This window comes from Ricinus communis, chromosome 1, assembly GCF_019578655.1.
Source record: "Ricinus communis isolate WT05 ecotype wild-type chromosome 1, ASM1957865v1, whole genome shotgun sequence".
Classification (NCBI taxonomy): domain Eukaryota; kingdom Viridiplantae; phylum Streptophyta; class Magnoliopsida; order Malpighiales; family Euphorbiaceae; genus Ricinus; species Ricinus communis.
This window is the reverse complement of record NC_063256.1, coordinates 23621968-23649554: the sequence shown is the minus strand read 5'-3', so window position 1 is coordinate 23649554 and position 27587 is coordinate 23621968.

The window sequence follows — 27587 nt, the reverse complement described above, 5'->3', positions numbered from 1 at the left end:
ACATTCCCACATTGATAGTCTTTCGGAGGAATTATGTTCGCCTCTTCCTTTCCGGTTCCATCTCCATGTTCAAGAAATCGTTCGCATGGAAGCATCATCATCAAACATAGTAAATAAACCAGAAAAATTCTCACCGAACGCAAAGTGACTAAAGGCCTCAAATGTTCCTCGGATTCGGTGGCGTTTGATAGAGTTCTCGATTGCTCTTGACTAGTAACTTGAAGATTAAGCCTACTTGATGCTCTATGTTGTTAATCGAGGCTTGTTGATCTTCAAGTATCCTCTCTGTTTGTTGGAATCTTTCCTCAAGACTTGTTATGAACCTCATCATCGGCTCTCCCGACACTAACTCTTCATCTTGAGTTGAAGGTGCAACATTAAATTTCTTGATGTAGTTGCTGAATTCCTAGTGGTTCTTGGCCATCTAAGCTCCATCCATAGGGTGAATGAGTGCTCCACTCTTGATTGTAGGTGCTTCCATACGAGTCATTTGGCCAACTTCCTGTATAATACACCCGTTCATAGGGCTCAATGTCACTCTTTCTTCTTCCTTCTAAAAAAAATGAATTTTTCTTATATATTTAACTCATGCAGTAGTGAAGCCGTCTTTGGTCAAGCATCGACCAGAAGTCCATTCAATCTCACCAATCTCGGTTTCACCATGACCGTGTTGCTCCCGTCTTTGGCCACCACGGTAGCCTACAGGCAGGATGCTCAAACCATTGTTTTGAAGACCAAGTTTGATGGTTGGTCACGGCCGAGTCCAGTACGTGATGGTCGGCTCTGACCTTGACTCAGGCCGTGCTCAATGTATGCAACGCGGGCTCTTGTCCTATCTTGATGAATAATTGCTTAAACACCGATGATGGTCCTATAAATCTTTCTGAAATGCAAAAGAACATAAAACACGGGTGATCTGGGAATAAAAGTACAATAATTGCTAAGAACATACGCAATAATATGCAAGCAAATATGTGTAAAACTATGCTCATCAGGTATATTTGTCAATATAAGAAAATAACACCGTAATATGTGTATATTCATGAATTTGAAAAAACAACCCCATAATAGTGCTAATAATTTAATACGAGAAAATGACCCCGTAAAAGTGCTATATTTTCAATATAAGAAAATAACCCCATAAAATGTTTATATTTATGAATATGAGAAAATAATCCCGTAAAAGTAGTGTAATTGCGAGTCTGAGAAAACAGCCTCGTAGAAGGGGTAAATTCTTTTATATGAGAAAACAACCCCATAATACAGGGTTATTTATGAATCGCAAAAAATAACCCCGTAATTCTGGTATATTTGTGAGTATCGGAAAACTACCCCTTAAATGGCTTAATTTTATAATATGAGAAAACAACCCCGTAAAAGGGGTACATTTGTTGATATAAGAAAAAAACCTCGTACAACATGTATGTTTATAAATTTGAGAGAACAACCCTATAATAGTGCTAATAATTTAATATAAGAAAACAATCCCATAAAGTTGGTATATTTATTAATATCAGAAAATAACCACATAAAACGTGTATATTTATGAATATGAGAAAACAATCCCATAAAAGTAGTGTAATTGCGAGTATGAGAAAACAGCCTCGTAAAAGGGGTAAATTTTTTAATATGAGAAAACAACCCCGTAATACGGGGTTATTTATCAATCCTAGAAAATAACTCCGAAATTTTGGTATGTTGGTATGGGAAAACAACCCCTTAAATTGGTTAATTTTAGAGTATGAGAAAATAACCTTGTAAAAGGGGTATATTTGTTGATATAAGAAAAGAACCTTGTAGAATGTGTAAATTTATGAATTTGACAAAGCAAACCCATAATAGTGCTAATAACATAATTTGAGAAGACGACCGCGTAAAAGTGGTATATTTATCACTATAAGAAAATAACCCCGTAAAAAGTGTATATTTATGAATATGAGAAAACAACCCCATAAAAGTAGTGTAATTGCGAGTCTAAGAAAACAGCCTCGTAGAAGGGGTAAATGTTTTAATATGAGAAAACAACCCTGTAATACGGGGATATTTATCAATCGGTGAAAATAATCTCGTAATTTTGGTATATTTCTAAGTATGAGAAAACAACCCCTTAAATGGGTTAATTTCAGAATATGAGATTTACGGGGTATATTTGTCGACATAAAAAAATAACTCCGTAAAACATGTATATTGATGAATTTGAGAAAACAACTCCATAATAGTTCTAATAATTTAATATGAGAAAATGACCTCGTAAAAGTGGTACATTTATCAATATAAGAAAATAACCCTGTAAAACATGTATATTTATGAATATGAGAAAACAATCCCGTAAAAGTAGTGTAATTGCGAGTCTGAGAAAACAGCCTCGTAGAAAGGGTAAATGTACTTAATATGAGAAAATAACCCCGTAATACAGGGATATTTATCAATCGGAGAAAATAACCCCATAATTTTAGTATATTTGTTAGTATGAGAAAACAACCCCTTAAATGGGTTAATTTCAAAAGATGAGATTTACGGGGTATATTTTTCGATATAAGAAAATAACTCCGTAAAACATGTATATTCATGAATTTGAAAAAACAACCCCATAATAGTGCTAATAATTTAATATGAGAAAATGACCCCGTAAAAAAAGTGGTCTATTTATAAATATAAGAAAATAACTCTGTAAAACTTGTATATTTATGAATATGAGAAAACAATCATGTAAAAGTAGTGTAATTATGAGTTTGAGAAAACAGCCTCGTAGAAGGGGTAAGTTCTTTAATATGAGAAAAAAACCTCATAAGACATATTTATCAATCGGAGAAAACTACCCCGTAATTTTGGTATATTTGTGAGTATGAGAAAACAGCCCCTTAAATGGGTTAATTTTATAGTATGAGAAAATGACCCGTAAAAGTAGTATATTTATCAATATAAGAAATTAACCTCGTAAAGCGTGTATATTTATGAACCTGAGAAAACAATCTCGTGAAAGTAGTGTAATTGCGAGTTTGAGAAAATAGCCTCGGAGAAGAGGTAAGTTCTTTAATATGAGAAAATAACCCTGTAATACGGGTATATTTATCAATCAGAGAAAATAACCCCGTAATTTTGGTATATTTCTGAGTATGAAAACAGCCACTTAAATGGCTTAATTTTATAATATTAGAAGACAATCCCATAAAAGGTGTATATTTGTCGATATAAGTAAATAACTCAATAAAACGTGTATATTTATGAATTTGAAAAACAACCCCACAATAGTGGTAATAATTTAATAAGAGAAAACAACCCCATAAAATAGGTATATTTGTCCATATATGAAAATAAACCCGTAAAACGTGTAAAGTAGTGTAATTGCGAGTTTGAGAAAACAGTCTCGTAGAAGGGTTAAATTTCTTAATATGAGAAAACAACCCCGTAATACGTGAATATTTATCAATCGGAGAAAATAACCCCGTAATTTTGATATATTTATGAGTATGAGAAAACAACCCATTAAATGGGTTAATTTCAGAATATGAGATTTATGGGGTATATTTGTCGATATAAGAAAATAACTCCGTAAAACGTGTATATTCATGAATTTGAGAAGACAACCCCATAATAGTGCTAATAATTTAAAATGATAAAATGACCTTGTAAAAGTGGTATATTTCTCAATATAAGAAAATAACCCCGTAAACCGTGTATATTTATGAATATAAGAAAACAACCCCGTAAAAGTAGTGTAATTGCGAGTGTGAGAAAACAGCCTCGTAGAATGGGTAAATTTTTTAATATGAGAACACAAACCCCGTAATACGGGGATATTTATCAATCGGAGAAAATAATCCCATAATTTTGGTATATTTGAGAGTATGAGAAAACAACCCCTTAAATGGGTTAATTTTAAAATATGATAAAACAACCCCGTAAAAGAGGTATATTTATCGATATAAGAAAATAACCCTGTAAAAGGTGTATATTTATGAATTTGACAAAACAACTCCATAATAGTGCTAATAATTTAATATGAGAAAACAACCCCGTAAAAGTGGTATATTTTTCAATATAAGAAAATAACCCCGTAAAACATGTATATTTATGAATATGAGAAAGCAACCCCGTAAAAGTAGTGTATTTGTGAATCTGAGAAAACAACCTTATAGAAAGGGTAAATGATTTTAATATGAGAAAACAACCTTGTAATACTAGGATATTTATCAATCGGAGAAAATAACACCGTAATTTTGGTATATTTGTGAGTATAAGAAAATAACCCTTCAAATAGGTTAATTTTAGAATATGAGAAAACAAGTAAAAGGGATATATTTGTCGTTATAAGAAAATAACCCCGTAAAATGCGTAAATTTAAAAATCTGAGAAAACAACCCCAGAATAGTGCTAATAATTTAATTTGAGAAAATGACCCCGTAAAAGTAGTACATTTAACAATATAAGAAAATAACCCCGTAAAACGTGTATATTTATGGATCTGAGAAAACAACCCGTAAAAATAGTGTAATTGCAAGTCTGAGAAAACAGCCTCGTAGAAGCGGTAAATTTTTTAGTATGAGATAACAACCCTGTAATACGGGGATATTTATCAATCGGAGAAAATAACCCCGTAATTTTGGTATATTTGTGAATATGGGAAGGTAATCCCCTAAATGGATTAGTTTTAGAGTATGAGAAAACAACCCCATAACAGGGGTATATTTGTCGACATAAGAAAATAATCCCGTAAAACGTGTATATTTACAAATTTGACAAAAAAAATCCTTAATAGTGCCAATAATTTAATATGAGAAAATAACCCCGTAGAAGTGGCATATTTATCAATATAAGAAAATAAACCCGTAAAATGTGTATATTTACGAATCTGAAAAAAGAACCCCGTAAAAGTAGTGTAATTGTGAATATAAAAAAAGTGTCTTGTAGAAAGGGTAAATTATTTTAATATGAGAAAACAACCATGTAATACTGGGATATTTATCAATCGGAGAAAATAACATCGTAATTTTGGTATATTTGTGACTTTGAGAAAACAACCCCTCAAATGGGTTAATTTTAGAATAAGAGAAAACAACCTCATAAAAGGGGTATATTTGTCGATATAAGAAAATAACCCCGTAAAATGCATAAATTTATGAATCTGAGGAAACAACCCCATAATAGTGCTAATAATTTAATATGAGAAGATGACCCCGTAAAAGTGGTATATTTATCAACATTAGAAAATAACCCCGTAACACATGTATATTTATAAATATGAGAAAATAATCCCGTAAAAGTAGTGTAATTGCGAGTCTGAGAAAACAGCCTCGTAGAACGGGTAATTTCTTTAATATAAGAAAACAACCCTATAATACGGGGATATTTATTAATCGGAGAAAATAACCATGTAATTTTGGTATATTTGTGAGTATGAGAAAACAACCCCTTAAATTGGTTAATTTTATAATATGTGAAAACAACCCCGTAAAAGTAGTGTAATTGTGAGTCTGAGAAAACAGCCTCGCAGAAGGGGTATATTTTAAAATATGAGAAAACAACCCCATAATACGGGGATATTTATCAATCGGAGAAAATAACCCCGTAATTTTGGTATATTTATGAGTATGAGAAAACAACCCCTTAAATGGATTAATTTTAGAATATGAGATTTACGGGGTATAATTGTCGATATAAGAAAGTAACTCCATAAAAACAACCCATAATAGTGCTAATAATTTAAAATGAGAGAATGACCCCGTAAAAGTGGTATATTTATCAATATAAAAGAAATAACCCCATAAAACGTGTAAATTTATGAATATGAGAAAACAATCCCGTAAAAGTAGTGTAATTACGAGTCAGAAAAAACAGCCTCATAGAAGGGGTAAGCTCTTTAATATGTGAAAATAATCCCGTAATATGGGTATATTTATCAATCGGAGAAAATAACCTCGTAATTTTGGTATAGTTGTGAGTATGAGAAAACAGTACCTTAAATGGGTTAATTTTATAATGTGAGAAAACAACCCCGTAAAATGGGTATATTTGTCGTTGTAAGAAAATAATCCATATAACGTGTCATGACCCCAACTGTGGGCCTGTGAGCGGCACTATGGAATGGGTAGGCTTAAGGCCACTGAATCCCGTAGTAAGCCTGACACTCACTAACTCAATCAAATCTCATCTCAAATTAATATTATTAAAGCCACAAATTATCTTAATAGTTACATTTTACATAATTACTTCGGTCTGCCAGAAAAATTGGGCGAGACCCGAAACTTAGAAAATTACCACTAATACCTCTACTATTACTACTGCGGAGAATCTAATATTTTTACAATTTGACATACCAAATCAAACACCACCCGATGATGAAGAAGTCGGAGTTCTTGAGTAGAGTCGAGAAGACTATGATCCAAATCCAAAAAGCAATAAATGGAGACCGTCACCTCGAGTGAGTTAAAATCAAATAATCTGGAGACTATTGCATTCTTCATAGAAAATATAAATTATTCAAATCAATATATCAAACCATGCACATAAATACCAATCATACTATAATCATACCATAATAAATAAATAAATAAAAATATATTTTTACTTTTACGGGACGAGTGGCTCAGTAGAACCCTAACCCCAAATTCTAGTAGCCTTTTGGCTCTCTTAATCCAATAAGACTGGCACACAGAGAGCAATGCTCGACCAGGGACCTTACCTCCAGTCTGGTCACTTGAGTATCCAAATAAGCCGACGCCTAGAGAGCAATGCTTGACCAGGGACCTTTACTCCGGCATCTCATTCCATTAGATGGGCGCCCGAGGAGAAATGCTCGACCCGTGGGATCCTTAACTCAGGTCCCGGTCATAATATTCACTATCTGCCTAAGCCTTTCAACTCTCTTATTCCAATAAGACTGGCGCCCAGAGAGCAATGCTCGACCAGGGACCTTACCTCCAGTCTAGTCACTTAAGTATCCAAATAAGCCAGCGCCCATAGAGCAATGCTCGACCAGGGACCTTACCTCCGGAAAATTACTCAAATCAGCCTAGAGAGCCATGCTCGACTAGGGTAAAACTCATAATAATCTTATTACCTGTCCATGATCATTACCGGTGCGCACGTGGTCCTGATGTAACTCATCAGATGGCATGTTCTACGAAAGCCACATTCCCAAATCGCAATCATCACATTTAATAAATATCATTGTCTAATGAAATCATTCAACACATATTGAAATAAAGATTAAAAATTTAGGGTAAAGCAACGTGCAATTCGTGTGGAAAAATAATAATATTTGTATTATTATAACGTTACTAATAATAGTAATTACATTATTTTTAATAATTAATAATCAAGTGCAATTATTTATATTGCGATACTAATCATCATATTACGCATAAATTTCTAAAATAGCATATTAAAGTCAGACTTAGCACTAGTGCAACGATTAAGTGACTTTAACTCATAGATTTGGCGACCTCCTAACTCTACTCCGGTGCCTCGGTTGGAGCGAGCCGAACAGACGGATTATCTAATCACGGAAAATAATATATCAAAAAGCTGAAACAATTGACCATTAATCTTAGGTCTAGATTCCTATGACTGATTGTCTAAGAATCCCGATTCAGGAGAATTCTACCGAAAATCCGGTGAACCTCCCTGTCGGACATTTACCCCTATAAAAGCGGGTCCGGGACACCTTGGGAAAAACACTTCAAATATCCAACAATTCAAACAGCGGGAGTTGGGTCCTAAACTTCACTATTTTTCCCGACTCATGCCACGTGACAAAAACTCTGGCTATGGTAGGTAGTCCGACAAATAATTATTTAAGATCCCAAATACCATCTAATACACAACACAATCAATAGACACACAATTAAACTAAGAACTCCAAAATTAACGGGCTAGAGAAAATTAGGGCGGCGATCGCTCAGATCGACTGCTCAACCCGCGGTCCGTCGGCGATCTGAACACACCATCGGACTCACAGCGACATGCGTGTGATCGCTTTCGATTACGATCAGGCCCGTCGTCTGGAGAGATTGGCGGACAATCTCGACCGTCGATCGCAAACGAAGCCCGATCGCCACGAAATCGGTGGCATTGCGAAGCTAGAGCTAAGGAGAGTTGGGATACGTCCTCCGATCATCCATCCTCCGCCGGAGCTCGTCGAAAAATCCAGAAAACGCGGTTGCTACCACTTCTCCAAAACTCCCTCCTCAGAGCCACCAAAAATCGGCAGCGCATGAGGAAGCCTTGACTCATAGGTCAATTTAAGGCGGGATCGCAGCCAAGAGATGCCAAGAAGCTTGGTGGAGCAGCGTGAGAAAGCTGCGCCACCTAACGCACTTTTGCTCCTCACAGGTCGTCGCCTATTTGGACCCGAAGTGTTGCTGCATTATTTGTTACTCGCCGGCGCTCGGCGCCCGTGATCGCTTGCCGTCTGCAGCCCCACTCTCTCTTCCGTAGCCCTCCTCTCCTCCCTTGACAATTCTCTCCTCTTCCTTTCTTCTATATCGACATTGAGCCCCCGAACTTTTCCTTATTACAATTTAGATCCCTCAACTTTCTAAATTACGACAATTTTACCCTGCAGAATTTCAATTTAACCCCTAAGCTTTCCTTTAGCCTTTCAATTAAGCCCCTAGCTAATTAATTTGGGCCAAAATAGAATTATCGAAAATACACAATTACATAAATACCCCTACCGACGCATTTATTTATAAAATTACCAAACAACCAAATTTCCATTAAAATCCCATATTAATGAAATTATACTTTTTAATCCTCATCTAAAAATAATTTTTCAATTTAGTCCTAACACACAATTTAATTAAATTACCAATTTGCTAAATATTTCACAACTTAAAATTAAATACCACTAGCTAATTAAAATACCAATTTTCCAAAATTCTTTTATAAAAACACCCTTTACAAATTCTACCATAATTTTTCAATTTATAATTTTATTGATATATATATTTCATATACATTGGAAAAAATTAGAATAACCAAAAATATAATTTACCCTTCAAATAATTTACTTAATTAATTTCTTAAAGATCCAACAAATTGGGTATGGAAAAATAACTCATTTAATTGTCTAATATTAAAATTTCCATTAAATCATTTTAAATCAAACCAAATAAAAATAAAGTAAAATCAATTTAAATAAAAACTCATTTATTAATTATTATTAATATAATCATTATTAAGGGAAAAAAATTCCGGGTATTACATAACGTGTATATTTACGAATTTGAGAAAACAACCCCATAATAGTGCTAATAATTTAATATGAGAAAATGGCCCCGTAAAAATGGTATATTTATCAATATAAGAAAATAAACCTGTAAAACGTGTATATTTATAAATATGAGAAAACAACTCTATAAAAGTAGTGTAATTGCGAGTCTGAGAAAACAGCCTCGTAGAAGGCGTAAATTTTTTAATATGAGAATACAACCCCGTAATACGGGAATATTTATTAATCGGAGAAAATAACCCCGTAAATTTTGTATATCTGTGAGTATGAGAAAACAACTCCTTAGATGGGTTAATTTCATAATATGAGAAATCAACCTCGTAAAATAGATATATTTGTCGATATAAGAGAATTACTCCGTAAAACGTGTATATTAATGAATCTGAAAGATAACTCCATAATAGTGCTCATAATTTAATATGAGAAAATGAACCCGTAAAAGTGGTATATTTATCAAGATAAGAAAATAAAAATAACCCTGTAAAACGTGTATATTTATGAATATGAGAAAATAATCCCATAAAAATAGTGTAATTGCGAGTCTGAGAAAACAGCCTCGTAGAAGGGGTAAGTTTTTTAATATGAGAAAAAAATCCCGTAATATGGGTATTTATCAAACGGAGAAAATAACCCCGTAATTTTGGTATATTTGTGAGTATGAGAAAACAACCCCTTAAATGGATTAATTTTCTAATATGAGAAAACAACCTCGTAAAAGGGTATATTTGTCAATATAAGTAACTAACCCCGTAAAATGTGTATATTTATGAATTTGAGAAAACAACCCCATAATAGTGTTAATAATTTAATAAGAGAAAATGACCCCGTAATAGTGCTATATTTATCGATATAAAAATATAACCCCGTAAAATGTGTATATTTATGAATATGAGAAAACAATCCCGTAAATTGTGAGTCTCAGAAAACAGCCTCGTCGAATGGGTAAATTTCTTAATATGAGAATACAACACCGTAATACAAGGATATTTATCAATCGGAGAAAATAATCCCGTAATTTTGGCATATTTGTGAGTATGAGAAAACAACCCCTTAAATGGTAGATATGAGATTTACGGGGTATATTTGTTGATATAAAAAAATAACTCCGTAAAATATGTATATTCATGAATTTGAAGAAACAATTCCATGATAGTGGTAATAATTTAATATGAGAAAATGACCACGTACAAGTGGTATATTTATCAATATAAGAAAATAACCCTTAAGACATGCATATTTATGAATATGAGAAAACAGTCCCGTAAAAGTAGTGTAATTATGAGTCTGAGAAAACAGCCTCGTAGAAGGGGTAAGTTCTTTAATATGAGAAAATAATCCTGTAATACGGGTATATTTTTCAATCGGAGAAAATAACTACGTAATTTTGGTATATTTGTGAGTATGAGAAAACAGCTCTTAAATGGGTTAATTTTATAATATGAGAAAATAACCCCGTAAAAGGGGTATATTTATCAATATAAGTAAATAATCCTGTAAAACGAGTAAATTTATGAATTTGAGAAAACTACCCCATAATAGTGTTAATAATTTAATAAGAGAAAATGACCCCGTAAAAGTGGTATTTTATCAATATAAGAAAATAAACATGTAAAATATGTATATTTATGAACCTCATAAAATAACTCCGTAAAAGTAGTATAATTGCGAGTATGAGAAAACAGCCGCATAGAAAGGGTAAATATTTTTAATATTAGAAAACAACCCTGTATTACGGGGATAATTATCAATTGGAGAAAATAACCCCGTAATTTTGGTATATTTGTGAGTATGAGAAAATAATCCCTCAAATGAGTTAATTGTAGAATATGAGAAAACAACCCCGTAAGAGAGGTATATTTGTCGATATAAGAAAATAATCCCGTAAAATGTGTAAATTTATGAATTTGAGAAAACAACCCCATAATAGTGCTAATAATTTAATTTGAGAAAACGACCCCGTAAAAGTAGTTTATTTATCAATATAAGAAAATAACTACGTAAAACGTGTATATTAATGAATCTGAGAAAACAACTCCGTAAAAGTAGTGTAATTGCGAGTCTGAGAAAACATCATCGTAGAAGGGGTAAATTTTTTAATATGAGAATATAACCCCATATTATGGGGATATGTATCAATCGGACAAAATAACCCCTTAATTTTGGTATATTTATGAGTATGTGAAAAAAACCCCTTAAATGGGTTAATTTTATAATATGAGAAAATAATCCCGTAAAAGGAGTATATTTGTCAATATAAAAAAATAATCCTGTAAAGCGTGCATATTTATGAATCTAAGAAAATAACCCCATAAAACAGGGATATTTATCAATCGGAGAAAATAGCTCCGTAATTCTTTAATATGAGAATATAACCCCGTATTACGGGGATATTTATCAATCGGAGAAAAAAACCCCGTAATTTTGGTATATTTATGAGTATGAGAAAACAACCCCTTAAATGGGTTAATTTTATAATATGAGAAAATAACCCCGTAAAAGGGGTATATTTATCGATATAAGAAAATAACTCCGTAGAACGTGTAAATTTATGAATTTAAAAAAACAACCCCATAATAGTTGTAATAATTTAATTTGAAAAAATGACCCTGTAAAAGTGGTATATTTATCAATATAAGAAAATAACCTCGTAAAACATGTATATTTATCAATCTGAGAAAACAAAACCCGTAAAAGTATTGTAATTGCGAGCCTGAGAAAACAGCCTCGTAGAAGGGGTAAATTTTTTACTATGAGAATACAACCCCGTAAAAAGGGGATATTTATCAATCAGAGAAAATAGCTTCATAATTTTGGTATATTTGTGAGTATGAGAAAACAACCCCTTAAATGGGTTAATTTTATAATATGAGAAAACAAGCCTGTAAAAGTAGTGTAATTACTGCGGTCCGAGAATAATGCCTCGTAAAGAAGGGTAAATTTTTTAATAGAGAAAATAACCCGTGTATGGGGATATTTATCAATCGGAGAAAATAACCCTGTAATTTTGGTATATTAGTGAGTATGGGAAAATAATCCCTTAAATGGGTTAATTATAGAGTATGAGAAAATAACCCCTAAAAGGGGGATATTTATCGATATAAGAAAATAACCACATAAAACGTGTAAATTTATGAATTTGACAAAACAACCACATAATAGTGCTAATAATTTAACATGAGAAAACGACCCCATAAAAGTGGTATATTTATGAATCTGTAAAAATAACCCTGTAAAATTAGTGTAATTGCTAGTCTCCGAAAATAGCTTCGTAGAAGGGGTAAATTTTTTAATATGAGAAAACAACCCTATAAGAGGGGTATATTTAGAAATATTAGAAAATAACCCCGTGATACGGGGATATTTATCAATCGGAGAAAATAAGTCCGTAATTTTGGTATAATTTTTAGTATGGAAAAACAACCCCTTAAATGGGTTAATTTTATAATATGAGAAAACAATCCCGTAAAACGGGTATATTTGTCGATATAAGAAAATAAAACCGTAAAATGTGTACATTTATAAGTTTGAGAAAACAACCCCATAATAATGCTAATAATTTAATATAAGAAAATAACCCTGTAAAAGTGGTATATTTATCAATATAAGAAAATAATTCCGTAAAACGTGTATATTTATGAACTTGAAAAAACATCCCCGTAAAAGTAGTGTATTTGCTAGTCTTAGAAAACAGCCTCGCAGAAGATGTAAATGTCTTTAATTTGAGAAAACAACCCTGTTATACGGGGATATTTATCAATCGGAGAAAATAACCCTGTAATTTTTGTATATTTATGAGTATGAGAAAACAACCCCTTAAATGGGTTAATTTTATAATATGAGAATAACCCCATAAATGGGGTATATTTATCGATATAAGAAAAGAACCCTGTAGAACGTGTAAATTTATGAATTTGAAAAAACAACCCCATTATAGTTCTAATAATTTAATTTGAGGAAACGACCCCGTAAAAGTGGTATATTTATCAATATAATAAAATAACCCCGTAAAAGTATTGTAATTGCGAGCCTGAGAAAACAACCTCGTAGAAGTGGTAAATGTTTTACTATGAGAATACAACCCCGTAAAACAAGGATATTTATCAATCGGAGAAAATAGCTTCGTAATTTTGGTATATTTGTAAGTATGAGAAAACAACCCCTTAAATGGGTTAATTTTATAATATGAGAAAACAACCCCGTAAAAGGGGTATATTTGTCAATATAAGAAAATAACCCCATAAAACATGTATATTTATGAATATGAGAAAACAACCCCGTAAAAGTAGTGTAATTGCGAATCTGAGAAAATAGCCTCGTAGAAGGGGCAAATTTTTTAATATAAGAAAACAACCCCGTAATACGGGGATATTTATCAATCAGAGAAAATAACCCTGTAATTTTGGTATATTAGTGAGTATGGGAATGTCACGACCCCACTAGGAATAATTGGGCGTAAGGCCATGAAACCCAAGTAGAAGCGACACTCAACGACTTAAACAAATCTCATCTCAAATTAATATTATTAAAACCACAAATTATCTTAATAGCTACATTCTACATAAATACTTCGGTCTGCCAGAAAAACTAGGCGAGACCTGAAACTCAGAAAATTTACAACTGATACATCTACTATTACTACTGCGGAGAATCTAAGATTTACCAATTTACATACCAAATCAAATACATCACCCGATGATGAAGGAGTCGGGTTACTGAATAAGAGTCGCGGGAGAACTAACAGTCACGAATATGGAAAACAATAAAAATGAGACTGTCAGTCTCGAGAGTGAGTTAAAATCAAATAATCTAGAGACTATTGCTTCTTCTCAAAAAAAACATGGATTATTCAAATCAGTATATCAAACCATACTATAATCATACCCTACTATTTCCTTCACATAAAATATTAATCATTCGAATCAAAATATCAACCATGCATGTAAATACAATCCATATTATAATCATTACCATAATAAATTAATAAATAAATAAATAAAAATATATTTTTACTTTTACGGGACGAGTGGCTCAGTAGAACCCTAACCCCAAATTCTAAATGACCATTTTGGCTCTCTTAATCCAATAAGGCAGCCCAAAGAGCAAGCTCGATCGGTCCCTTACCTCAAGCACGAACACTTGAATTCCAAATAAGCCGGCGCCCAGAGAGCATCGCTCGATCAGGGACCTTAACTTCGGCAATCAACTGAACTCAGCCCAGAGAGCAATGCTCGATCAGGGCAAACAAATCCATAATAACCTTATTACATCTTTGATCATTCTGGGTGCGCCTGTGATCCTGATGCAACCCACTAGGTGGCATGTTCTCTGACCACATTTCCCAAAACGCAATCATCACGTTTAATAAATATCATTGTCTAATGAAATCATTCAACATATCTGAAATAAAGATTAAAAATTTAGGATAAGGCTACGCGCGTAATTCGTGGTTTACGTGAATAATAATATCATATTATTATAGCTTACTAATAATAATATTTATATTATTTTCAATAATTAATAGTCCAGTTGAAATTATTTACGTTGCGATACTAATAACCATATTATGCATAAACTTTCAAAATAGCATATTAAATCAGATTTAGCAATAGTGCAATGATTAAATGACTTTAACTCACAGAATTGGACGACCTCCTAGCTCTGCTCCGGTGCCTCGGTTGGAGTGAGCCGAACAGACAGATCATCTAGTCACGGAAAATAATTTATCAAAACGATGGAACAATTACAATAGACCCTAGGTCTAGACTCCTAGGATTGACTGTCTAAGAATCTCGACTCAAGAACTACCGAAAATTCGGCAGAACCTCCCCTACAACACGAATATTACACCCCGTAAAAACGGGTCCAGGACCTGCCAGAAAAACACTCCAAATATCCAACAATTAAAACAACGGGAGTCGGGTCCCCAAACTTCACTATTTCCCGACTCCGCCACACAGCACAAAACACAAGGCAGGCAACTAACAGACAATTATTTTTGACTCACAATATCATCACATACTCAATATAATCCAATAGACATAATTAAACCAAGAATTCCAAAATTAACGGGCCAAAGATAAATTAAAAGGCATTTCGATCGCTTAGGCCTGGCCGGATCGCCCTCTCAGTCGATCGTGATCGCGGGACACCTCATCGGACTACATGCTTGCGACAATGAAACAATTCCCACTTCCGATTTCGATCGACCCCGATCATCCGGAGAAATTCACGGACGATCACGGTAATCAATTTACAAGCGAACCCGATCGCCACTGGCTTAAGGTGCCATTCTGAAAACGAGGCGAGGAGAGTCGGGATCGATCCTCCGATCGTCCATCCTCATGGGATCTCGCCGGAAAAACCCAAAAACACCGGGCTGCCACCATTTTCTCTCCACCTGGATCTTAGTCTCCGGCCCACCACAGGCGTCCGCCCGCTGCGCGAGAAGAGCCCTCAGCGGGAGAGACCGTTGCCACGGGCTGGCCGCTCTACCGCCACAACGCCGGAAGCGGCGAGACCACGCCACGGAATCCGGCGCTCTTTCTCTGCGATTCTGTGGCCTCATTTCTTGTTGCATTATTTGCCTCTTCTTGCGCTCAAAGCCTTGATGATGCCAGCCAGCGTGACTTTATCATTACGGTCGAGCCGCCAATCGGTACCGACACCAAAGACTCCCTCCACCTCGCCTTGATGCCTCTTTTCTCTCTCTCTCTTCTTCCCCGATTTCTTTCCCTTCAATATCGACATTTGACCCCTGAACTTTTCCTTATTACAATTTGGTCCCTCAACTTTCTTAATTACTTACAATTTCATCCTGCAGAATTCCAATTTAACCCCCAAACTTCTTTTTAGCCTTTCAATTAAGCCCCTAACTATTTAATATGGGTCAAATCCGAATTATTGAAAATACACAATTACAAAATACCCCCACGACTTAATATATTTATTTACGAAATACCAAACTCACAAATTTTCATTAAACCCTCACAAAAATAAAATTATACTTTTAATCCTTATTCCAAAATAATCCTCCAATTAAATCCTATACACAATTAAATTAAATAATCAATTTCCAACTCAAAATTTAATACTACTAATCAATTATAATACCAATTTTCCCAAAATTCTTTCATAAAAACATCCTTTATAATTTCTTCCAAAAATTTTCAATATATAATTTTACTTATATAAATATGCATTTGGAAAAATTTTGAATAACCAAAATATAATCATTTCTCAAATAATTTACTTGAATAATTTCTTAAAATTTCAAACTAATTGGGTATAGAAAATAACTCATTTATTTGATTAATATTAAATTTTTCATTAAATCATTTCAAATTAAATCCAATAATAATGAAGCTAAAATTAACTTAAATAAAAACTCATTATTAAATATATAAAAATTCCGGGTGTTACAGGGAAAACATCCCTTAAATGGATTAATTTTAGAGTATGAGAAAATAACCCCTAAAAAAGGGAGGTATTTGTCGATATAAGAAAATAACCCCGTAAAACGTGTATATTCATTAATTTAAAAGAACAACCCCATAATAGTGCTAATAATTTAATATGAGAAAATGACAACGTAAAAACGTGTATATTTATTAATATAAGAAAATAACCTCGTAAAAGTAATGCAATTGCTAGTCTGAAAAAACAGCTTTGTAGAAGGGTAAGTTCTTTAATATCAGAAAACAACCTCGTAATACGGGTATATTTATTGATCATAGAAAATAACCCTGTAATTTTAGAATTTTTTGAGTATGAGAAAATAGCCTGTTAAATGGGTTAATTTTTTAATATGAGAAAACAAACCCGTAAAAGGGGTATATTCATCGATATAAGTAAATGACCCCGTAAAACATGTATATTTATGAATTTGAGAGAACAACACCATAATATTGCTAATAATTTAATATGAGAAAACGACCCGGTAAACGTGGTACATTTATCAATATAAGAATATAATCCCGTAAAACGTGCATATTTATGAAACTAAGAAAACAACACTGTAAAAGTAGTGTAATTACGAGTCTGAGAAAACAGCCTCGTAGTAGGGGCAAATTTTTTAATATGAGAAAATAACCCTGTAATACGGGGATATTTATCAATCGGAGAAAACAACTCTGTCATTTTGGTATATTTGTGAGTATGGGAAAACAACTCCTTAAATTGGTTAATTTTATAATATGAGAAAATAATCTCGTAATATGGGTATATTTGTCGATATAAGAAAATAACCCCGTAAAACGTGTATATTTATGAATTTGAAAAAACAACATCATAATAGTGCTAATACTTTAATATGAGAAAACGACCCCGTATAGTTGGTATATTTATTAATATAAGAAAATAACCCGGTAAAACGTTATATTTATGAATCTGAGAAAACAACACCGTAAAAGTAGTGTAATTGCGAGTCTTAGAAAACAGGCTCGTAGAAGGGGTAAATTTATTAATATGAGAAAACAACCCTGTAATACAGGGATATTTATCAATGGGAGAAAATAACCTCGTAATTTTGGTATATTTGTGAGTTTGAGAAAACAACTCCTTAAATGGGTTAATTTTATAATATGAGAAAATAACCCCGTAAAAGGGGTATATTTGTCGATATAAGAAAATAACCCTATAAATCTTGTAAATTTATGAATTTGAGAAAACAACGGCATAATAGTGATAATAATTTAATTTTAGAAAACGATTCCGTAAATGTGCTATATTTATCTGTCACGACCCCATATGTGGGCCCGTGATCGACACTAGGGAATGGGTAGGTGTAAGGCCACCGAATCCCGTAGTAAGGCTGACACTCACAAACTCAATTAAATCTCATCTCATTTTACTGATGCCACAATTAATCTTACTGTTAAATTTTACATATTTAATTCGGTCTGCCAAAAGGATTAGGCGAGACCCGAAACTACAGAAAGTTTACAGCTGATATATTTACTATTTCTACTGCGCAGAATCTAAATTTTTTACAAGTCAGAAAAACTGAATCAAACACGTCACCCGATGATGAAGGAGTCGGGTTGCTTGATAAGAGCCTCGGGAAGTCTAACAAACTCAAATATGAGAAACGGTAAAATTGAGACTGTCAGTCTAGAGAGTGAGTTAAAATCATATATCTAAAAATAGTTGCATATACTTCAATAATATATTTATTTAATTTGAAATAAACATTAAGTCATGTAAAAACACACGTGTCATGCCATGCTTAAATAAAATAATTTTTACACACTACGGGACGGAGTACTTCAGTAGAACCCTAATCCCAACACTAACATCTTGACTAATCTCATTCCAACAGAACTAGCGCCCAGAGAGCAAAGCTCGACTAGGGTCCTTAACTCCAATCTGGTCACTTAATGTTCATTATCAGCTTCAGTCCTTCGGCTCTCTTACTCCAATGAGACTGGCACCTAGAGAGCGAAGCTCGACCAAGGACCTTATCTCCAGTCTGGTCACTTAGGTTTCCAAATAAGCCAGCGCCTAGAGAGCAATGCTCAACCAGAGACCTTTACTCCGGCAAACACAATCTACTAAGCCTAGAGAGCGATGCTCGACCAGGACAAGTCCTAAAATTTCCTTTTTAAATTTATCCATTTACCCTTTTTCTATCACTATCGGATTTACACCGGTACACTCATCAAACTAATATGTTCTACTGTCGTCCCATCCGGTATCATCATGCAATAATAAAATCAATGATAAAGGAATTGATATATATATGAATAGTAATCAAAAATCATGATACACATGAATAATAATTAAATGAATAATTTAAACTTGCAATCAAATAATCACAGTAGCTATTCAAAAATTATGCATGACACGTGCATAACCGATATATGACTTTAACTCACTACTTTGACGACCTCCTAACTCTGCTCCTATGCCTCGGGTGGAGCGAGTCGAACTGATGGATTTATCTAATCACGAAAAAATAATTTATCAATAACACTGAAATAATTGACAATTAACCCTAAGTCTAGATCCCTAGGACCGACTGTCTAAGAATCTCGACTTGGGTAAATTCTACCGAAAATTCGGCAGAACCTCCCCTAGAACACGGACGTTTATCCCGTAAAGCCAGATTGAACTGAGACTTATGAATAATCAATAATTTAATACAACGGGAGTCCGGTACCCAAGACTTCACTATTTTTCCCAACTTCCCCACACAACACAAATCACGACTATAGCAGGCAGTCCGACAACCAATTATTTTAACACACAAATATTATCTAATACTCAACACAAATCAATAAGCATATAATAAACCAGAGAATTCCAAAATGTACGGGCCAGAGAAAATTACCGACACACTGGATTGCTAGGTCGACTCGCCTCTAGCCACTGGAGTCCAATCGACAATCTGAACACACCAACGGACTCGAAACGATGCACTGATGATGATCCCCACTTTCGATTTTCGATCAAACCCACGATCATGGAAGTTTACGAGACGATCTCGGCCGTCAATTTACAACCAGTCGATAGCCGCAAGCAGGTGGCATTGCGAAGCTTGAGCTGAAGAGAGTCCGGATACGTCCTCCGATCATCCATAGCACGCCGGAGCTCACTGGAAAATGCCGACTGCCCCTAAATTTTCACTTTGCCAGATCTTCTAATTCTGGCAACCTCAAGGGGAGATTGTCGGCAAGGAAGAAAGCTCGCCAGTTGTTGGTCATTTTGAGACAAGAACCACCAAAAATGGATGTCGGAGACGACCACAACGATGGCAAGAAGCTGCAGCCTCCTTCCGCATACTCGCTGCCACCTGACACCACCGGAGCTGCTATCGCCTCCTCCACCGAGCTCGCTAGCCTCCATTTGCCAGCCGCTCATAGCGCCTCGGGCCGTGAAATCCTCGGTACGCCATGGAATCCGACGGAAGCTTCCTTCCCGAAATCCCCCTTCTTCCTCCTTTTCTTCTTTTCTTTTCCTTCGATCAATATCGACATTAGGTCCCTCAACTTTTCTTTTTTAGCATTTGGTCCCTCAACTTTTTTAATTACTATCAATTTCACCCTGTAAAAATTCCAATTAACCCCTAAACTTTTTTTTTGCTTTTCAATTAAGCCCCTAACTATTTAATTTGGGCCAAATTAGAGTTGTTGAAAACACACAATTACATATTTACCCTTGCTTTTAATTGTAAAATTACCAAAAAGCCCTTGCCGACATATTTAATAACAAAAATACCAAACATACAAATTTTCGTTAAAACCCCATATTAATAAAATTATACTTTTAATCCTTCTTCCAAAATAAATTTCCAATTTATTCCTAATATACAATTAATTTAATTAATCAATTTGCTAAATATTTTTCATTTAAAATTTAATACCATTAGCTAATTAAAATACCCTTTTCCCCAATAATTCTTTTGTAAAATATCCTTTACAATTTCTTTCATAACTCTCAAATATAGAACTTAACTAAATATATTCATTTGGGGGAAAATTTTGAATAACCAAAAATATAATTTATTTTTCAAATAATTTACTTAATTAATTTCTTAAAAATCAAACTAATTGGATATAGAAAATAACTCATTTATTTGTCGAGCATTAAAATTCAAAATTGCATTTAAATCATTCCAATTAAACCAAATAAAATTAAAATAAAATTAATTTAAATAAAAACTCATTTATTAATCATTATTAATATTATCTTTATTAAAGGAAAAATTTTGAGTATTACATTCTCCCCCCTTAAGAAAAATTCATCCTCGAATTTTAAAAGAAAAAAGGGGTTCACACTAAGACTGAAACTAAAGAGAATAGGAAATTCTCATCTCGAACTCGGCTTCTCGGGAACTTTCCTCGACAGAAATAAATTCAACCACAAGGCCCATCGACAAAAACCTTAAGCAAAACTGGCGAACCCGAGAATCCGCGATCTTGACTTACTGCTCCTCGGAAATCAAATCTTCATTTACTTCCATACACTGAGGGTCCAACACGAGCAAAGGATCGAAAATACATTTCCTCAACACAAACCTACGAAATACTGGATTGACCAGCGAGGAATTATTTGGCGGCAAGTCCAACTTACATGCCCCCTCACCAACCTAAATAAAATAAAATTAATTTAAATAAAAACTCATTTATTAATCATTATTAACATTATCTTTATTAAAGGAAAAATTCCGAGTATTACATTATCAATATAAGAAGATAACCCCATAAAACGTGTATATTTATGAATATGAGAAAACAATCTCGTAGAAGTAGTGTAATTGCGAATCTGAGAAAACAGCCTCGTAGAAGGGGTAAATTTTTTAATATGAGAAAACAACCCCGTAATACTTGGATCTTTATCAATCGGGAAAAATAACCCCGTAATCCGGGGATATTATCAATCGGAGAAAATAACCCTGTAATTTTGGTATGTTGGTGAGTATGGGACAACAACACCTTAAATGAGTTAATTTTAGAGTATGAGAAAACAACCCCGTAAAAGGGGTATATTTGTCGATATAAGGAAATAACCCCATAGAACATGTAAATTTATGAATTTGACAAAACAACCCCATAGTAGTGCTAATAATATAATTTGAGAAATCGACCGCGTAAAAGTGGTATATTTATCAATATATGAAAATAACCCCGTAAACGTGTTTATTTATGAATATGAGAAAACAACCCCGTAAAAGTAGTGTAATTGCGAGTCTGAGAAAACAGCTTCGTAGAAGGGGTAAATTTATTAATATGAGAAAACAACCCCGTAATACGGGGATATTTATCAATCGGAGAAAATAACCCTGTAATTTTGGTGTATTTGTGAGTATGAGAAAACAATCCCTTAAATGGGTTAATTTCAGAATATGAGAAAATAATACCGTAAAAGGGATATATTTGTCGATATAAGAAAATAACCAAGTAAAATGTGTATATTTATGAATTTGAAAAAATAACTCCATAATAGTGCTAATAATTTAATATGAGAAAACGACCTTGTAAAAATGGTATATTTATCAATATAAAAAAGTAATCTCGTAAAACGTGTATATTTATGAATCTGAGAAAACAACCTCGTAAAAGTAGTGTAATTGGGAGTCTGAGAAAACAGCCTCGTAGAAAGGGTAATTTTTTAATATGAGAAAACAACCCCGTAATGCGGGGATATTTATCAATCGGAGAAAATAACCCTGTAATTTTGGTATATTTGTGAGTATGGGAAAACAACCCCTTAAATGGGCTAACTTTATAATAGGACAAAACAACCCCGTAATAGGGGTATATTTGTCGATATAAGAAAATAACCCCGTAAAATGTGTATATTTATGAATTTGAGAAAACAACCCCATAATAACGCTAATACTTTAATATGAGAAAACGACCCCGTATAGTTGGTATATTTATCAATATAAGAAAATAACCCTGTAAAATGTGTATATTTATGAATCTGAGAAAACAACCACGTTAAAGTGGTAAAATTTTTAATATGAGAGAACAACCCCGTAATACGGGGATATTCATCAATTGGAGAAAATAACCTCGTAATTTTGGTATATTTGTGAGTATGAGAAAACAATCCCTTAAATGGGTTAATTTTATAATATAAGAAGAAAATCCAGTAAAAGTGGTGTATTTATCAATATAAGAAAATAACCCCATAAAACATGTATATTTATGAATATGAGAAAACAAACCCCATAATATGGGGATATTTATCAATCGGGAAAAATAACCCAATAATACGGGGATATTTATCAATCGAATAAAATAACCCCGTAATTTATTATGTTGGTGAGTGTGGGAAAATAACCCCCTAAATGGGTTAATTTTAGAATATGAGAAACAACCCCGTAAGAGGGGTATATTTGTCGATATAAAAAAATTACCCCGTAAAACGTGTATATTCATGAATTTGAAAAAATAATCCCATAATAGTGATAATAATTTAATATGAGAAAATGACCTCATAAAGTGGTATATTTATCAATACAAGAAAATAACTCCATAAAATGTGTATATTTATGAACCTAAGAAAATAATCCCGTAAAGCGTGTATATTTATGAATATGAGAAAACAACCCCGTAAAAGTAGTGTAATTGTGAGTCTGAGAAAACAGCCTCGTAGAAGGCGTAAATTCTTCAATATGAGAAAACAACCCCATAATACGGGTATATTTATCAATCGGAGAAAATAGCCATGTAATTTTGGTATATTTGTGAGTATGAGAAAACAGCCCCTTAAATGGGTTAATTTTATAATATGAGAAAATAATCCCGTAAAAGTGGTATATTTATCAATATAAAAAAATTAACCTCGTAATACGTGTATATTTATGAATCTGAGAAAACAAATCCCGTAATACGGGGAAATTTATCAATCGGAGAAAATAACCCCGTAATTTATTATGTTGGTGAATATGGGAAAACAACCCGTTAAATAGGTTAATTTTAGAGTATAAGAAAACAATCCTGTAAGAGGGGTATATTTGTCGATATAAAAGAATAACGCCGTAAAACGTGTATATTCATGAGTTTGAAAAAACAACCCTATAACAGTGCTAATAATTTAATATGAGAAAATGACCACGTAAAAGTGGTATATTTATCAATATAAGAAAATAACCCCGTAAAACGTGTATATTTATAAATATGTGAAAACAATCCCGTAAAAGTAGTGTAATTGCGAGGATTGAGAAAATGGCCTCGTAGAACGGGTAAGTTCTTTAATATGAGAAAACAACCCCGTAATACGAATATATTTATCAATCGGAGAAAATAACCCCGTAATTTTGGTGTATTTGAGAGTATGAGAAAAGAGCCCCTTAAAATGGGTTAATTTTATAATCTCAGAAAACAACCCGTAAAAGGGGTATAATTATCGATATAAGTAAATAACCCAGTAAAACGTGTATATTTATGAATTTGAGATAACAGCCCCATAAAGTTGGTATATTTATCAATATAAGAAAATAACCTCAAGTAAGCGTGTATATTATAAATCCGGAAAGCAACCCGTGAAGTGGGGTAATTGCGAGGTCTAGAGAAATAGCCCGTAGAAGGGGTAAATTTCCTAATATGAGATAACAACCCCGTAATATGTGGATATTTATCAATCGGCGAAAATAACCCCGTCATTTTGGTATATTTGTGAGTATGGAAAAACAACCCCTTAAATGGTTAATTTTATAATACGAGAAAACAACCCCGTAAAAGGGGTATGTTTGTCAATATAAGAAAATAACGCCGTAAAACGTGTATATTTATGAATTTTAAAAAATAACCCTATAATAGTGCTAATAATTTAATATGAGAAAACGACCCCGTATAGTTGGTATATTTATCAATATAAGAAAGTAACCCCGTAAAACGTGTATATTTATGAATATGAGATAACAACACCATAAAAGTTGTGTAATTATGATGCAGAAAAAGCATTATAAATGAAGCGATGGGATTTTTTGACATGAAAACAACATGTCTGAGGATATTTATCAATTGGAGAAAATAACCCTGTTGTTTTAGTATATTTGTGAGTGTGGAAAAACAACCCCTTTAAATGGGTTAATTTTATAATATGAGATAGTAATTCCGCAAAAGGAGTATATTTGTTAGTATAAGAAAATAACCTCGTAAAACGTGTATATTTATGAATTTGAAAAAACAACCCTATAGTATTGCTAATAATATAATATGAGAAAAAGACCCCGTAAAAGTGGTATATTTATCAATATAAGAAACTAACCCCGTAAAACGTGTATATTTATGAATTTGAGACAATAACCCCGTAAAAGTAGTGTAATTGGGAGTCTGAGAAAACAGCCTCGTAGAAGGGGTAAATTTTTTAATATGAGAAAACAACCCCGTAATACGGGGATATTTATCAATCGTAGAAAATAACCCCGTAATTTTAGTATATTTGTTAGTATGAGAAAACAACCCTTTAAATGGGTTAATTTTATAATGTTAGAAAACAACCCTGTAAAATAGGTATATTTGTCGATATAAGAAAATAACCCCATAAAACGTGTATATTTATGAATATGAGAAAACAACCCCGTAATATAGAGATATTTATCAATCGGAGAAAATAACCCCATAATTTTGTTATATTTGTGAGTATGAGAAAACTACCCCTTAAATGGTTAATTTTATAATATGAGATAACAACCCCATTAAAGGGAGGTATATTTATAAATATTAGAAAACAACCCCGTAATACAAGGATATTTATCAATCAGAGAGAATAACCCCTCAAATGGGTTAATTTTAGAATATGAGAAAACAATCCCGTTAAAGGGGTATATTTGTTGATATAAGAAAATAACTTCGTAAAACGTGTATATTTATGAATTTGACAAAACAACCCCATAATAGTGGTAATAATTTAATATGAGAAAACGACGCCGTAAAAGTTGTATATTTATTAATATAAGAGAATAACCCCGTAAAACGTGTATATTCTTCAATATGACAAAACAACCACGTAAAAAAAGTAGTGTAATTGCTAGAATGAGAAAACAATATCGTAGAATGGGTAAATTTTTTATTATGAGAAAACAGCCTCGTAGAAGGGGTAAGTTTTTTTTTTAAATGTGAAAATAACACCGTAATACGGGGATATTTATGAATTTGAGGAAATAACCCTATAACTATGGTATATTGGTGAGTATGAGAAAACAACACCTTAAATGGGTCAATTTTATAATATGAGAAAATAACCCTTTAAAAGGGGTACATTTTTCGACCCCGTAAAATTAGTGTAATACGGGGTAAATTATTTAATATGAGAAAATAACCCCGTAATACGGGGATATTTATCAATCGGAGAACATAACCCCATAATTTTAGTACATTTATGAGTACGAGAAAATAACCCCTTAAATGGGTTAATTTTATAATATGAGAAAATAACCCCGTAAAAGGGGTATATTTGTCGATTTATGAAAATAACCCCATAAAACATGTTTATTTATGAATTTTAGAAAAGGACCTTATAATAGTGGTAATAATTTAATATGAGAAAACGACCTCGTAAAAGTGGTTTATTTATCAATATAAGAAAATAACCCTGTAAAACATGTATATTTATGAATCTCAGAAAATAACTCCCTAAAAAGTTGTGTAATTGTGAGTCTAAGAAAACAGCATAGTAGAATGGGTAAATTATTTAATATGAGAAAACAATTCCGTAAGAGAGGTATATTTATAAATATGAGAAGACAGCCCCGTAATACGGGGATATTTATCAATCGGAGAAAATAACCACGTAATTTTGATATATTTGTGAGTATGAGAAAACAAGGCCTTAAATGGGTTAATTTTATAATATGAGAAAACAACCCCGTAAAAGGAGTATATTTGTCGATATAAGAAAATAACCCCGTAAAACGTGTATATTTATGAATTTGAGAAAAGAACCCCATAATAGTGGTAATACTTTAATATGAGAAAACGACCCTATAATAGTTGTATATTTATCAATATAAGAAAATAACCTCGTAAAACATGTATATTTATGAATCTGCGAAAAAACTCCATAAAAGTAGTGTAATTGCGAGTTTAAGAAAAGAACCTCGTAAAATGAGTAAATTTCTTAAAATGAGAAAACAGCCTCGTAGAAGGGGTAAATTTTTTTATATCTGAAAACAACCCCGTAATACGGGGATATTTATGAATCTGAGGAAATAACCCCGTAATTGTGGTATATTAATGAGTATGAGAAAACAACCCCTTAAATGGGTTGATTTTATAATATGAGAAAAAAACCATAAAAGGGGTATATTTGTCGATACTTAGAAAATAATCCCGTAAATTTGTATATTTATGAATTTGAGAAAACAGCTCCATAATAGTGCTAATAATTTAATATGAGAAAACGATCCCGTAAAAGTAGTATATTTATCAAAAAAAGAAAATAACCCCGTAAAACGTGTATATTTATGAATCTGAGAAAATAACTCCCTAAAAGTAATGTAATTGCTACTCTAAGAAAACAGACTCGTAGAAGGGGTAAATTTCTTAATATGAGAAAATAACCCTGTAAGAGGCGTATATTTAAAAATATTAGAAAACAACTCCGTAATACGGAGAAAATAACTACGTAATTTTGGTATATTTGTGAGTATGAGAAAATAACCCTTTAAATGGGTGAATTTTAGAATATGAGAAAATAACCCCGTTAAAAGGGTATATTTATTGATATAAGAAAGTAACCCTGTAAGACGTGTATATTTATAAATTTGATAAAATAACGCATAATAGTGGTAATAATTTAATATGAGAGAACGACCCCGTAAAATCAGTATATTTATAGATTTAAGAAAATAATCTCGTAAAACGTGTATATTTATTAATATGACAAAACAACCACAGTAAAA